Here is a 17,380-nt window from a genome sequence, read left to right as displayed (position 1 = left end):
CCTTGAATGTTCCCTCAGCCTTAAAGGTGTGGCTGGTCCTCTCCTGCCCTCTAGTCTCTCCATCATCATCCCCAGACAAATACACCAGCGGGACCCATCTGTTTGCATAGTAACATGACTCAATGATAAAAGCAGACTGTAAACCTCTTTGGGGATCGTAGTCAGTTTAAGCTTTTGTTTTCGCATTCCCAGCACGCTAGGTAAAGTACTTTGCACAGGGTAGATGCTGTTCCATGAGTATTTGCATCTTGATTGGCAAAGCCCAAGCAACATGGCAGATAATCCTGGAAATGGCTTTTACTCCTCAAGTATGACTGTCCACCTTCCCCCTCTTTAAAGCTGCTTCCATACAGCACTGTGTTTGAGCACGTAGATTCTAGACCAATGGAAATCATTCCAGGACCTTTCCAGGAAAGAACTTTGGAACTAAAGTAGCCACAAAGAATGTGTTTCATTTGCTCAGGTGCCCAGAAAGGGAACAGTCTCAACACTGTGCAAAAGTACTCTTTTCCTGTATCTGTGGGTTTTTACTTTGTCATTTGCCTCTTAATGTTTAATCCCGTCCGATTTTCACTTCTTACCATATGGTCCTGTGGCAGCAGAAATTTAATATGGACTGTATAAATGTACGGGCTTGTTGAGATGTTCACCTGAAAACTGAAAGTTAAGGATTTTATGCTAATGAGAACCATCTAGAGTGTAGACTGTGTTGGTGACCTGTGGGGCACGCACGGAAACACCTTCGGGAGCGGATTACAACGCCACTATCCACTTAACAGCATCACGCAATTCTGAAAGCAAGACTTTTGTAGCCCTGGTTGTAATCAGTGACACAATTGATCGATATCTTCCCTCTGTGTCTTGATGATGATTTCCAGAGGCCATAACTTTAATCCGCACAAAGTCTGTGAAGTGTGGATCTTCCTTTGCAACACCAGAAGGGTTGAAGGGGTAACGGTGGAATACTCTTTTGAGAATCTATAAATTCTCTGGGTGACCTCTCCTGCCTTTCCATGGAGAGCGAAGGGGACTCCAGCCCCCACTCCCATCAGGGCCACCCCCCATGCCCTGCCCTGTTGGTCAGTGGAGCAGACTCACAGTGTAAGCTCAAAGTACAGCGCAGGGACTCTTCCTCGTAGGTGACATAGTCCCAGATGCCTGGAAGGGAGACGACCGTGTTCTCCCTTTAAAAAACACAAAACGAAACAAAAACACCCCAAAAAACTCACATTTGTCCATTCAGTCCACAAAAAAGCCTATATTGAGCAGGGCTTTATTAGGCTGGGGACATAGAGGAAACAGTTCCCATATCAAGAGTTTTCTAGTTTGATTTTTCAAATCTGTGTGCAAAGGTCATTTGAGATGCTGTTGAAAGGATAATAGGACAGGTTTCTGGGAATCTAATTCCGTGAGTCTTGGGTGAGCCTAGGAACTTGCATTTTTATCAATTATCCTGAGTGTTCCTGGTCTAGGTAGTCTGAGAGTGATACTTGGAAACGTGCTAGTTATGGATGTTCTTTGCTTTTTGATTTTTAAAAGGATATCAGTGGTTTTATTTTTTCCTGTGTTCTGTTTATTTTATTTTATTTTTAGCTCTGGTATAGTTAACATACAGTGTTATATTAGTTTCAGGTGTACAATATAGTGATTCAACAATTCCATACAGGAAATTGAGCACGTAGATTCTAAACAATTTCCAAACCAGGAAAAAGACTCTTAACTGTAGAGAACACACCGATGGTTACCAGGGGGGAGGCAGGTGAGAGGACGGGTGAAATAGGCGATGGGATTAGGGAGTGCACTTGTGATTTTGAATTATGGTAAAATACACAGAACATAAACTTTTAACCATTTTATTTTATTTATTTATTTTTAAACGTTTATTTAGTTTTGAAAGAGAGAGAGCCAGAGTGAGTGGGGGAGAGGCAGAGGGAGGGGGGCAGACAGAGGATCCAAAACGGGCTCTGTGCTGACAGCGGAGAGCCCTATGTGGGGCTGGAACCCAGGAACCATGAGATCATGACCTGAGATGAAGCCAGACATTTAACTGGCTGAGCCACCCAGGCGCCCCACTTTTTTTTTTTTTTTTTTTTTTAATTCAAGTGAGTTAACATAGAGTGTAGTCTTGTCTTCGGGAGTAGAACCCAGTGATTCATCTCTTACATACGACACCCAGAGCTCATCCTGAAAACCATCAAAATCCTACAGGAGAAAACAGGCAACAACCTCTTTGACCTAGGCAGCAACTTCAGCAGCTTCTTACTTGACACATCTCTGGAGGCAAGGGAAATGAAAGCAAAGATGAACTATTGGGGCCTCGTCAAGATAAAAGCAAAAACAAAAACAAAAACTTCTGCACAGAGAAGGAAACAATCAACAAAACTAAAAGGCAACCCATGGAATGGGAGAAGATATTTGACATATCAGATAAAGGGTTAGTATCCAAAATCTGTAAAGAACTTACTGAGCGCTGCACTTTTAACCATTTAATTGTACAATGCACAGAGATGTTTAGTCACAATGTTTTTCCACCATCACCACTGTTTAGTTCTATATTGTTTTCGTCACCTAAAAGGAAACATAGTACCCACTGAACAGTCACTCCCTGATTCCCAACCCCTGACTAACTACTAATCTGCTTTGTTTCTATGGATTTACCTGTTCAGGATATTGCATACAAAAGGGCTCATGCCATATATGGCCTTTTGTGTCTGGCCTCTTTTACTTAGCATGATGGTTTCGAAGTTCATCCGTGTGGTAGCTCGCGTTTGTACCTCATTCCTTTTAATGCACGAATATACCACATTTCACTTACCCGTTCATCAGTTGACGGGCACTCTGGTTGTTTATACCTTTTGGTTATTGTGAACAATGCTGCTATGAACATCCGTGTGCAAGTTTTTGTGTTAACACTTGTTTGCAATTGTTTTGAGTATAAACCAGAAGAGGAGAGGGGCCGCTGGGTCATGTGGTCATTCTATGTTTAACTTATTGAGGAACTACCCATCTTCTATCGCAGCTGCCCCGCTTTGCAATCCTACCTCCAGTGTCTGAGGGTTTCGCTTTCCCCACATCCTCACCAACACTTGGTATTTCCTTTGTCTTTTTTTAAGCTACCGCCGTCCTAGTGGGTACTAAGGGATTATCTCGTTGTGGTTTTGCTTTGCATTTCCCTGATGTCTAATGACACTGAGCATCTTTTCATATGCTCGTTGGCCATTCATATATCATTGGAGAGATGTCTGTTCGGTTATGGATGTTTTCATGTGTCCAAGTGATCTACAAACACCATCTCAACAAATACAGAGTTCCTCCGATGTGCAAAATGTAGGCTCCTGCCCGACTCTGGCAGTTCTGTGTTCCCTACAGACTTTGCCGTGACGAGGCAAGGTCTTGTGTCGGAGGATGAAGGGTATGCTGGCGATGGCCGGTGAAATTGGGAAGGGGGCACAGAGCCCGGCTCACCATGAAGCTGTCATCGAAAAGCGTGGCTGCGTGTCCTTACTCTTTCTGGCTGCCAACGTTGCAAGTCCTGAGATACTGGTTACTACTCTGGGATTGATCTCTAGTTCTCCACGGGGCCCTTCGCGTACGTGAACTGAAAGCCCTAGCTGTGGTTTTGGACCTTTTCTTTTTTATAATAAACCTTTTCTTGTAAAACAGTTTTAGACTTACAGAAAAATTGCAAAGATAATAGAGTTACTACATACCCTGCATGGAGTTTCTCCTAATAGTAAAGCCTTACATGAGTATGATACGTTTGTTACGATTAATGAACCTATGGCAATGTGTTATTACTCACTAAAGCCCATACTTTACTCAGGTTTCCTTAGTTTTTACCCAATGTCCTTTTTCTATTCCAGGATTTGAGTCTAAGATAGCGTGTCATCATTAGGTACCATGTACACTTAGGCTTCTCCCGGCTGTGACTGTTTCTCTGGCTTTCCTTGTTTTTGATGACCTTGATAATTTTGAAGAGTGCTGGCCAGGTATTTAACAGAAGGTCCCTCAACTGAGGTTTGTCTGATTATTTTCTTTGATTAGATGGGGGTTATGCGTTTTGGGGAGGAAGACCACGGAAGAGAATTACCATCTTCATTATGTCGTGTCAAAGGCACATGTTATAATCAACATCCCTTGTCCCTTGGGATGTCAGGCTTATTCATCTGGCTGGGGTAGGGTCTGTCCGGTCTTGCCACTGTAAGATTACATCCTCCCACCCCCCCTTCCATACTGTGCTTCTTGGAAGGAAGTCACTGCAGCTCACAGGTAAGGGGTGGGGGAGTTTCACTCCACCTCTTTGAGGCTGGAGTAGCCACATAATGATCTGTTATTCTTCTGTGTGGGACATTTGTCCCTTCTCCCGATTTACTAATTTGGCCCGCATTTGTTTATATTGCCACGGACTCATGGATATTATTTTATACTTTGGATTATAATTCATAAATACTACCTTATTTATTTTGTTGTTCAAATCATTTCATCTTTGTCCGTTGGGAGTTCTTTCACTTGGTTCCTCTTTACCTTTCGATACACACCCATCATTGTGGGTTTTTTTAAATGCTTTCTTTCTAGCCCTGCAAGATGCTCGAGGCTCGTATTGTGTGTGCCGTGCCCCATCCCTAGGATCAGGCATTTCTCCAGGGAGCCCTGCTTCCATTCAGTGGAGAGCTCGGTGTCTGTGATCTCGTTTGCCTATTTGTTCCTCTACTTGACTGTGGGCTCCCTGACTTGAGCCCTGTGGGCTCCTTGACTTTGCTCCTCTACTTGACTGTGGGCTCCCTGAGGGAGGGTGTCTGGACTGTGTTGTTCATCAATTTGTGTTCCTGTGCAAGCACTAGTGCTGCGCCTGATGTATTCTTGAGGCTCAGCAAGCTTTTGTTGAATGAATAAGTTCAAGGAGTCTTTGTTGGGTGGATTAATTGAAAATATTAGAAGGGTCTGGTGGGTGAAAATACGAGGCAAGAGTAGTTTGAAGATCTGTGTACGTGACAGAGTGGCAGGTCTCCAGGAAGAGTGGGGACATGGTGCTGACCCTCGAAACAGTTATGATCTCACAGGGAGATGCGACACGTGCTGTTAGAGGGAAAGGGGCCTGTCGTTTTGCAGCCAGAAGTTACAGGCGTCTCCAGTGAAGTCAATCTGGAGAGTGCAGCATCCAGCTCTTAGCTCTGCAGAAACAACGTCAAGTTATGGGACTTGGAAGAGAGGAGATCACAGGCCCCAATCCAATGACACTGTTTTCTCATGCAGATGCACCTGGCCTAACGGGCACTTGGTGGGAAGGTGCCCCTGGGAGACCCGTCCACTCCCCCACAATGCCTTATGGTACTCTACAGTTGTGAGCAGAACAGGTGGATGCTTTAAGGTTCTTTCCATCGAGCCGTCCATCAAGTGACCTCAGCCCAGTATCTGGCCTGCCGTCTAGAGACAGGATCATTTCCGAAAAAAACGCTGGATTCTTGGTCTTTGACTCTCGGCTTTTTAAGCTTCATGCAGAATATAGTTCTTATTTAAACACGTCTTCACTTCTTATGTCATCTCGAAATATACCTAGTGGGGTTATACTTTGCTTCTAATACACATATCCAGACTCTTCTCCTTCTTTTATCTTCTTTTTCTGTTTGCTTTTCACAAACCTTAGTATTTCCAGGTTTTCTTTAGCAACTTATTAGTGATTTCTTAGACTGGGATATTTCCGTGGCAGGCCAGTACTAATTTGGGGGTGACATTTTCATGACTTTAAGTACACATCCTGGGGTGACTTCTTATAACCCTCTAAGTTCTGGCCAAAGAAGAATATATTAAAACTATGTATAATAATTATCACATATAATATCATGTCCCACGAAATATCATTTCACAACGTAAGACATACACCGCATACAAAAGCCAAATTCCCTTCTGCGGGGGATCAGCGAGGGGAGAGCTCAGTGAGGGTGACAAGCTCTGGGCAGAGCTTCGTGGCCTGGGCAGGGGGCACAGAGCGCCTGGGATGGGCTGCGGGCAGGCATGTGTGTGTGGCAGCTGGATGAATGTGATGTGCTGTGCGATGGCAGGTGGGGGGCGGGGACTGGCCGGCCCGGCGGCAGCGGACTGCTGGTGTTGGGAGCACAGGCGCATCGTGGTCAGGTAGGGCCCAAGTGCATGTGGGGGATGCCAGTCAGGAAGAGGAACTAGACTAGCTACGAAATGAGGAAGAAGGCGCAAGATGCCGCTTGACGAGAACCAAACGTGGCGACTTTAATGAAGCGCGCGTCCATTACGAGCCAGTGGGATGTGACTGCCCCACAGCCATGGCAACTTTGGGCACCTTCGGTGGAAGTTTGGTGTCTCAGTGAGCTGGGTGTTTCTTTTCCCTCTTTTCTAAGCTGGTCCCGCCCAGCGGGAGCAGATATGTTTCTTTCCAGGGGACATTTACAAACTGTAAACAGATGGGCCAGCAGTGGATTTCTATGAGGGGAGGAGTTGACCCGAGGCCAAATGACCCTCAGCAGGGTGCTGTCTGGATGGGGGACAGACGGAAGGTCTGCTCACTGGAGAAACACTGGTAACACAGTCACCACTGGGGAGGAAAAAAACCGAGTCCAGAGGTTCCGTTTTGGGCTTGAATGACCTAGACGATCATATTTCTCTTCCACTGACAAATAGAGATGCTGATAAAGGAAGCCGCCTTGGGAGTGATGGAGTCTGTGAGGCTGACTGTGGGCCGGGACGGTGGGGGGGGGGGGGTGGTTGGTGAAACGCTACAGGCGACGTGTGGCTGAATGTCAGGAGTGAAAGCCTAGGTCTGGGAATTCAGTCTTGTTTCGGACTCCCTGTTTACCCTTCATTCCTGTCTAGTCAGCCTTTTCCAGATGGGCCTGCACTTTTCCCAAGGAAAAGTGGGATGGAGAGGATTGCTCAAAATCCTATCCATCTTTCATGGGCTTGCTGCTCCGCGGTTGTTCTTTGAATTCTTGTTTCTCCCCATTTACTCCTGGAGAGAGATCATCCCCGTGTGCTCTCCCCGGTCCCTCTGCCCCGCGCTCCTATGCTCCACGTGCAGCCCTCCCTCTGTTACCGCTTTCCGTGCCTTTGCTTTACCTCTCTTGCAATGATTTCCTTGATGGTTGAGACGTTTCAGGATGGAACCCGTCCCTTATTTATCTTTGTATCATTGCTTCCCCCCGGCCCTTAGTACCACCTACCTAATGCGCAGATCATGTCTGCTGCTTCTGTATCATCGATGGAGTAAATCGTTCAAGTTAACGTGGAATTGAGGCAGTATACGGTTGCTGTTTGAAAGAGTCAATTCTACAAGAGAAGGGCTTTGGTGGGAGAGAAGGTGGAGGTATAAATGCTGAGCCTGCAGAAAAGAGGAGTGGGAGCCAGTAATAGGAGAGAGAAGAAGGGAATGGAGAGATAGAGGCTAGCCCAGACGAGGGGCAGATAGCTGTGTGGCCAACTAGGTGGGGACAGAGTATCCAGGAGGGTGTGCACTGATCAGGACTCACCGGGGAAGCAAAACCAATAATATATACATATATATATTATACAGAAATTTATTTTGGGAATTGGCTCACATGATTGTGAGGGCTGGCAAAAGCCCAAATCTTCAGGGCAGGTCAGCAGGCTGGAGCCCCAGGGGAGAGCTGGTGTTGCAGCTTGAGTGTGAAGGCACTCTGAAGGCAGAGTTCTCTCTCCTTTGCCGGGGCGGGGAGGAACCAGTCTTTCTGTGAAGGCCTTCAACTGATGTGTTGAGGCCCACCCGCATTATGGGGGGTAATCTGCTCTACTTAAAGTCTATGGTTTAACTGTCAATCACATCTAAAAAACATGTGCACAGGACATTTAGATTCATGTTTCCCCAGCTACATGTTTGCACTGTAGTCTAGCCCAGTTGGTGGATAAAATGAACCCTCACAGGTGGGTTCATTTCTTCCTCCCAGCAGATGAATCCTACCAAAGGGAGCAAAGCTTTAGGGCCACCCCGGTAGACAAGGTTACTTCTTCCAGGGGCTCACAGTGGAGCTGAGAGGCCAGTGAGTAGACAAGCAATTGCAATACAGCAGTGAGGGCTGTGATAAGGGTGGTCAAGGGCAACGAGCACCACGCACGGGCCGAGAACACGGGAGAAAAGCAGAGGGGACTTGTTAAGACCTTGATTTAACGTGTGGTATGCACATCAACAGAAGCCGCCACAAAATGTTAACAATTATTGATTCTATCTTGTCTGAGGTGACTTTACAAGTAATCTTAATTTCCCCCCGACGATGAATACATGATACATTGACTGTTAGAAAAATAAAGACTAAAAAATAAACTAGAAGAGACTAGGGATATTGGAGGGTATGCCTTTGTCCCTTCTTTCTGTAAAAAGAACGGCGACCGTACTGGAGACATTTTTCTCTGCGAGTGCCCTTTGGGAAAGAAGAAATCGCCTGCTGATAAGGTGTCGAATTCACTGCGGATGCACCCTTTTGGAACAATGAGCTTCTTATACGGAGTGTTGTTTGTTTACTTCTTCTCCGTGACTCTTCTCCAAAATGTAAGTCTGCTGACGTGACACATGACTGTTGTCACCCAGGTGTGTTATCAGCGGAAGGCTGCCGGGCCAGGCCCCGAGGCGAGGCGAATGCGGCACCGGCCAGCGTTTCGAGCTGCGGGCTTGGAGCTAGTTCAGGAGTTGACCACAGAATAGTAGAAGACAAAACAAGAAAAGCCACATTGACTGTGACTCTGAAATAAAAGCAGACGCTTTAAGTCTACTCCTAACTCTCCCTACTAGTTTCCAGGTGCGCTGTTCCAGCAACTGGCTTTCTAACTTCTCTGGCAGGTGACCAAGGTCAGTGGGCCTTCCCTGAGAAAGGCCCTTTTTGTAGTGGGTTCACTACGGGTAGCCTAGCTAGGTGCAGAGCCAGGATTCAGACCGAGCATAATTCAATCTCCAGCTTCATAATTGTTCCCGACAGCCTGTCACCTCTGACTGCGTCCTCCTGGATGCTCCCCTCAGCCTCCGCCCCTCTGCCCTCTCTTGCCTCTAATTGCACTTGGCCCTCGACGCTGCATTTCACCACTTCTCTGATCTATGGGGATTTTCACTTCCCTTCTGCTCTCCAGTGCGCAGCTGTCCACTGGCCAGTCAGGGCTCTGTGTGTTCTCTGCGCTATCCCGGCTTTAGAAGACCCAACTACAACCGCGGCCCCGGCCTTTCCTGGTTAATGAACTTGCCACCTTAAAAATGAGAAGCTGACGGGGCGCCTGGGTGGCGCAATCGGTTAAGCGTCCGACTTCAGCCAGGTCACGATCTCGCGGTCCGTGAGTTCGAGCCCCGCGTCAGGCTCTGGGCTGATGGCTCAGAGCCTGGAGCCTGTTTCTGATTCTGTGTCTCCCTCTCTCTCTGCCCCTCCCCCATTCATGCTCTGTCTCTCTCTGTCCCAAAAAATAAATAAACGTTGAAAAAAAAAATTAAAAAAAAAAAAAAATGAGAAGCTGAAACATGGTAGCAGGTGAAAGTTCCTGACAGGACCTGGCACCTGGGCAGGTGCTCCGTGAAAGCTCATGTCTTCCTTTCCCTCTCTTTCTCCTCCTCTCTTTTCTCGCCTTACTCCTTCCTCAGCTTCCTCCTTGTAAACTGGGGATGTTTCAGCTTCTCACAGAATTGTTGGGATCTTAAATGAAGCCGTGTATCTGAAAGGCCAAGCACAGTGTCTGAAACGTAATGACGTCTCAATCTTTGCCACCGTTTCCATAGGACATTTCTCACTCGACAAAATATGTCAACAGTGCTTTTGTGTCACATTCTCCGCCCCCCCCCCCCCCCCCCTTGCCTGGTCCTCTCTTGTCTCGCCAGCGTGTAATTTGATGGTGTTGTCGCAATGCGAGTTTAGGGAAAGAGGGTCTAATCTCAGCCGGGATGGTGCTTGTTTGAGATTTGGTGGCCTGTTTGCTCCTGGGTTCCCTGTTATGTCAGCCAGCTCCCGGGCTCCTCGGACTTGCCTTTCTGGAGTGTTCCTGCCTCCTGCTCTCACATGTGTCCAGGTCATCTGTTTGAGCTTGAAGACATTGCAGGGACTGTTTACAGGGTCCCAGGGATCATTTGAGGAGAAGCTGGCAAAAAACCTTGTGGTTCAAAACTGCCCCGTGGGTTTATTTTGCCCTTGTTTATTGAAACATATTTTTCAGAATCTCTTTACTCCTCCTGTTTCATTTAGCTTTGGCTGCCTATCTGTCAGTGTAAAGATGTAGGTGGTTTAATATTCCGGAGAACTTCTCCTGTCACAGTGAATCCTGACTAGCTCATCCCACTTTGTTCCTGGTTACTTCTACTACTTAGGATTAAGTAGTTCAATTTGAGAAATGAAATGAGAAAAGAATACGGCAGATTTCAGGGAAATTAAAAGAGGGCACCACCTGTGTGGAAGTAAGGTAGAGAGTTGGTTCATCCTTATTGGGTTGGGTCTTTGTTGTGTCACTATTTATCTGGAAGTATTATGCACTATTGCAAATGATCCTTATTTCCTAATGTGAATATATAGAAAAGCCTCATCAATTTAGCCTAATCCTTCCTCCTTCTTCCCTTTCTGGATCAGTCAGAAGTCTCTAAAGTACTTAGAAAGAGATACAGCCGTTGACAAACAGGACTAAACAGAAACGTATTGCCTAATAGAAGTTCTTAGGAAATTGATACAAACATTTCTATTATTGTTGTTTTTATGCACATAGATGCTCTTAAAAGATTTTAGGTTTGTTCTCTAGTTCAATACTTTTCCAAAAGGAGCTTTGCACTGTTAATTTGTTAGCAAATCTTTATAAGTAGTGAAAAAGTAAAATTTCAATCTATTTTGAATCTCTGTGAGCTCAATTATTTTGAATTAGCGCAAGGTAGAACTATGAGGTTTCGCCCCGTGGCCTTGTGTTCCATCTCTGTGCTGGATGACCGCGGCTTTGCACTCTTTGGTTCTACTATGTCTGTTCTTCCATTCAGGCCAACTACGGAGAGGAGACAATACTTTTGAGCTTGACATCGGGCAGCATTGAAGTGCCTGTGCTACCCAGCCCGTGGACTTCTGCCTGTTCGTGGATCTGGTCAGTAGCTCATCCCTTTCTCCTCAGGCACAGCTGTCACGAAAGAAAAGCTTCTCATTGACGCGACACTGGAATATTACAAACAAGTACAGACTCATCTGATGTTGCACCTCTCTTTTTCTCTGTGGGACAGTAGGGAAGAACAAACTTTGGTAAGAATAGAGTAAAAGGAAACTGGAAAAGGTTTATTGTTGGACAGCCAGCTTTCCATAATCCATGATGTGGGTTATAATTTTATGAAAGTTGATGAACTCTAAAAGTAAGGTTGATTCTCTTCCTCACTAAAACCTCTTCCTCCTTCTGTCTTCTCCTTCCCCACCAACCCCATGTACATAATCTCTGGAAACTGGAGGTCTCACATGGGTAAGTCTCCTTGGGGTTCAGAAGAATCTGGGCATTTGGTTATAGGGTGGAGGCTGGGGACAGCACCGGGCCGATTGGTGCTTCATAAATGTTCACTGGATGTATGAGATATAGAAAAGATTCAATGGCCTACTAAAAGTCCTTTGGAGACTTCTGGTTTCTGGTACAACATGTAGAGATCTTAGAAGTCATCACTCTTGTTCTGACAACAAGAAAAAAGTTAAACAAACTGAAAATCAACAACTCTTCTTAGATTGTTCAGAGAGTTGAGGTCACAGAGAAACCACTGCTCCCAAACTGGAGAGAGAAGCAGATACAGAGCAGAAGGTTGCTGCTAGAGCCAATGCTTTTCCTTTTATCCACTACGTCCTGTCTGCTTTTCAACAACAACAACAACAACAACAACAACAACAAAATTATAAGGTATAGCTAAAAGGCACAAAACGCAGTCTGAGATTCAAAGCAAGTGTCTGAACCAGACTCAGATATGGCAAAGATTTGGAATTACAGACTGAGAATTTAAAATAACTGATTAATATGCTAAGGGCTCTAATGGAAAGTGGACACCATAGCAGAACGGATGGGTGATGTGAGCAGAGAAATGGAAATGCTAAGAAATAAAATAAAATAAAATAAAATAAAATAAAATAAAATAAAATAAAATAAAATAAAATAAAACAAAATAAAACAAAATAAAAAAATAATAGAGATCGAAGGCACTGAAGAGAGAAATGGAGAATGGGTGCATAAGTACACTGGACAGGGGTGAGGAAGGAACCATGGAACTGTGTCAATAGAAACTTCCCAAACCAAAAAAACAAGAAGAAAAAAATAAAATTAAATTAAACTAAAGAAGAGAATATCCAAAACTATGAAAAAATTACAAAAATTGTACCATACCCGCAGTGGGAATACTAGAGGGAGAAGAAAGAGAAAGAAGTAGAAGAGGTATTTGAAGCAATAATGACTGAGAATTTCTTAAAAGTAATAATAGAGAGTAAACCACAGATCCAGGAACCTTAGAGAATACAAAGCAGGATAAGTATTTAAAAATCTACATCAATACAAAAAATATTCAAACTGCAGAAAATCGATGAAACGAGAAAAATTTTTATTGAAGCCAGAGGATGAATAACCACCTTATTTATAGAGGGACATGGACAAGCATTACATCAAACATCTTTTGAGAAACTGTGCAGGAAAGAAGAGGGTAGAGTGAATTTAAGTGTTGAAAGAAGAAAACTTACCAACTTGGGATTCTTTATCCTTGAAACTCTTCAAAAGTGAGGAAAAATACAAATACCTTCTGATCCCATTTTATGAGGCACCTAGAGCATTCCAATTAATAGAGAGAGAAAGTGGAAAGGTGGAATGGTGGTTGTCAAGAGCTGGGTGGAGGAGGAGTGGGGAGTTGATTGTTTAATGGGTATGGAGTTTAAGTTTGGGAGTATGAAGAATTTCTGGATATGGAATGGGAGAGAAAGGAATGGTGGAGCTACATTATGAATATACTGAATGCCACTGAAATGTACACTAAAAAATGGTTAACATTGTAAATTTTGTATCCCGTATATTTTATCACAATGAAAAATGAAAATATTTTAAAGTAGAGGAAAAATAACAAAAACAAAGTAAAAGAAATAAAGATTTCCTCAGACAAAAATTGAGAGAATTTGTCACCAGACCGTTTTGGTGAGAGACCCAGAACTAGAAGAATAGTCTTCCTTGAAAGAAATATTAAAATAAATTCTTCATAGAGAAGGAAATGATATAGGTCAGAAACCTGGATCTACATAAAGAATGGAAGAGCATTGCAGAAGGCATAAATAAGGGAAAATATGATCTTTTATTATTATTATTATTATTAATTGATCTAACAGAAAATAGTTTGTTCAAAATAATTATTGCAACAATTGTTTAGTTACTATAACTTATGTATAAGTGAAAGGTATGACAACAATCTTATAAGGGACAGAGGGAACAGAGTTAGTAATACTCCGATATAAGGTACCTGAACTGTCAGTGAAGTGGATATTTGATGTGGTTATTTGAAAGTTTATTTATATTAGTTGAAAGTGTATTTGCACACTTAAGAGCAACCTGTAAAAAGTAAAAAAAAATTATAAATGATATGCTAAGAGAGGAGAAAAGTGGAATAATATAAAATGCTCAATTAAAATCAGAGAAGACAGGAAAAGAATGGAAGATCAAAAACAAAAACAAGGGCAATGAATAGAAAATAGTTACAAATATGAGAGATATTAAATCCACTAGACCAATATCAACTTAAATGTGAATGATCTAAATAGATCAGTTAAAAGACAGAGACTATCAGAGTAGATCAAAAAATAAGAAACCAACTTTAAATATAAAGACACAGATACTTTTGGTTTTAAAAGTAAAGGGATGGAGAAAGATATACCATGTTAACATAAATCAAAAGAAAACTTAAATAGCTATATTAATTTCAGACAAATTACACTTCAGACGAAGGAAAAATAATCAGGGATAAAAAGAGGCATGACATAATGGTAAAAGGGTCAATAATCCAAGAAGATGTAACAATTCTTAACGTATATGCACCTAACAACAGAGCATCAAATTATGTGAGGCCAAACCATGAAACTGTAAGAAATAGATGAATCCACTATCATACTTGGCAACATATCAGGAATGGACAGATCCAACAGGCACAAAATTGGTAAGAACACAACTGAATTCAGCAGCAGCATCAATCAACTGGATCTAATTGACATCTATAGAACATTCACAGCAAAATACACATTCTTCTCAAGCTCGCATGGAACATTCACCAAAATAGATCACATTCTAGGCTATAAAATATACCTTAACAAATTTAAAAGGGTAAAAATCATACAAAGTTTGCTTTCACACTACAATGGAATTGAATAAGGAATCAACCAAATGATAGCCAGAAAATACCAAAATATTTGCAGATTAAACAACGCATCTAAATAATACATGGGTCAAAAAAAATTTTCAAGAGAAATTTAAAAATTTTTGAAATAAGTGAAAATGAAAACACAAGTTATCAAAATTTGTGGGATGCAGTGAAAGCACTGCTCAGATAGAAGTTTATGGCACTGAATGCATACATTAGGAAAGAAGAAAGACCTAAAATCAATAGTTTCTAGTTTCTACCTTAGGAAACTAGAAGAAGAAGAGCAACATAAACCTAAATCAAACAGAAGAAAATAAATAACTAAGAAAAAAAGAGAAGACATGAATTGCTGTTTTAGACATAAAAGAGGGGCTATCACTACTGATCCTATGGACATTAAAAAGATAATAAAATATACTATGGAAAGGTCTATGCCCACAAATTTGATAATTTAGATAAAATGGAACATTTTTTTAAGTCACAAGCTACTAAAATTTACATATGGAAAAATAGTTAATCTGAATAAGCTTATATCTATTAAATAAATTGAAGCAATATTATTAAGAAGCTTCCAAATTAAAAGCACAAGACCTAGATGGTTTCACTGGTGAATTTTACTAATTATTTAAGGAAAAATAATACAAATTCTGTACAATATCTTCCAGAATGAGAGAATATGTTCTTATTCTGTGAGATTGGCATTACCCTGATTCCAAATCCTGATAAAGACATTGTAAGAAAGGAAAACCACAGACTAATACCTCTTATGAACATAGATATAAAAATCTTCAACAAATATTAGCAAATCAAATCCAACAAAGTATAAAAAGTATTATATACTACAACAAAATGAGGTTTACCCCAAGTAAGGAGTATTAGTACAACATTCAAAAATCCATTAATGTAACCCATCACATCGACAGGCTAAAGAATAAGAACCATATGATCATATCAATAGAAGTGGAAAAGCATTTGTCAAAATCAAGGCCCATTCATGATAAAAACTCTCAATAAGTTAAACATAGAAAGGAACCTCTTCAACTTGATAAAGAACATCTACAAAAACCCTACAGGTAACATCATACTGGTGAGAAACTAAATACTCTCCTAACAGGAACAGGGCAAGGATGTCCCCTCTTATCCCTACTAACACATTGTATTGAAAGCCGTAGCTAATGTAATAAGACAAGAAAAGGAGACAAAATGGAGCACCTGGGTGGCTCAGTCTGTTGAGCGTCCAACTTTGGCTCAGGTCACGATTTCACTGTTCGTGAGTTCGAGCCCCACGTCGGGCTCTGTGCTGACAGCTCAGAGCCTGCAGCCTGCTTTGCATTCTGTGTCTCCCTCTCTCTCTGCTCCTCCCCTGCTCACACTCTGTCTCTCTCTCTCTCAAAAATAAATAAATGTTAAAAACAAAAGAAAAGGAAATAAAATGTATTTTATCGGGAAGGAAGAAATCTTAGTTTATATATGACACTATTATTTATGTAGAAATTTTGAAGGACACAACAAAAATTCTCCTGGAACGAGTGAGGGATAATAGCAAGGTTGCAGGACACAAGGTAATATGCAAAGTCAATTGCTTTCCTGTATACCAGCAATGGACACAATTGACAGCACTATTTATATTAGTACCAAAAGTTAAATACTTAGGAACAAATCTAACAAAATATATATGAGATCTATATTGGAAAAACTACAAACCTCTGAAATGAAAGAAATCACAGAAGATCTAAATAAATAGATATTTCTTGTTTGTATTAGTTTTTTTATGGCTGCTGTAACAAATGACCACAAACTGAGTGGGTAAAACAACAGAAATTTTTCCCCCCACAATTCTGAAGGCTAGAAGTTCAAAATTAAGTGTTTGGCAAGGCTGTGCTCCCTCTGAAAGATCTAGGAAAGAATCCTTCCTTGCCTTTTTTCTAGCTTCTGGTGTTGCCAGAAATCCTTGATGCCCGTTAGTTTGCAGCCATATCACTCCACTATCTGCCTCTGTCATCACATGGCCTTCTTCCCTGTGTGTCTCTGTCTCCTCTGTGACTACTGTTTCTCTTATCTTTTCTAAAAGGACACCAGTCACACTGGATTTGGAGCCCATCCTAATCCTATATAGCCTCATCTTAACTTAGCTAATTTCACCTAGAAAACTCTACTTCCAAATAAGATCCCATTCACAAGTGCTGAGGGTTGGGACTTCAACACATCCTTTTTGTGGACCCAGTTCAACCCACAACAGTGTTCTTGGATAGGAAGTTTCAACATCGTTAAGATGTCAGTTTTTCCCAACTTGGTCTCGAGATTTAAAGCTACCCCTATCAAAATGTCAGCAACGTGTGGATCTGTCATCAAGCTGATTCCAACGTTTATATCAAGCAGAAGAGCAGAAAGGCAAAAGACCCAGAACAGATAACACAACACGGAAGAGGAACAAAGCTGGAATATTGACACTTTTCAACCTCAAGACTTCCTATAAAACTACAGTCATCAGGACGGTGTGGTATTGACAAAAGAAGAGAAATATAGATCAATGTAATGGAATAGATCAATGTAATGGAATAGAGAGCCTAGAAACAGACCCATACAAACATAGTGAGCTGATTTTTGATGAAGGAGCAGAGACAGTTCAATGGAAAAAAAATATTCTCTTTGATAAATGGTGCTGGAACGACTGGACATCCATATATATATATACATATACATAGAGAGAGAGACCTTACACATTTCACAAAATTTAATTCAAAATGGATCATGTAAAATGTGAATGTAAAACCCCAGATTTTAAAATTTTAAGAAGATAACGTAGGAGATAATCTAGAGGAAATCTTAGGCTTGATGATGACTTTTTAGATACAGCACTGAAAGCAGAATCCATGAAAGAAAAAATTGGTGAGTTGGGCTTCATTAAAATAAAAAACTTTTAGGGGCGCCTGGGTGGCTCAGTCGGTTAAGCGTCCGACTTCAGCTCAGGTCACGATCTCGCGGTCTGTGAGTTCGAGCCCCGCGTCGGGCTCTGGCCTGATGGCTCAGAGCCTGGAGCCTGCT

The sequence above is a fragment of the Puma concolor genome, chromosome A1 (assembly GCF_028749965.1).
Source record: "Puma concolor isolate L17-30 chromosome A1, mPumCon1.1.hap2, whole genome shotgun sequence".
NCBI lineage: Eukaryota > Metazoa > Chordata > Mammalia > Carnivora > Felidae > Puma > Puma concolor.
The sequence above is the reverse complement of the archived record's forward strand: the minus strand, read 5'-3'. Positions refer to the sequence as shown.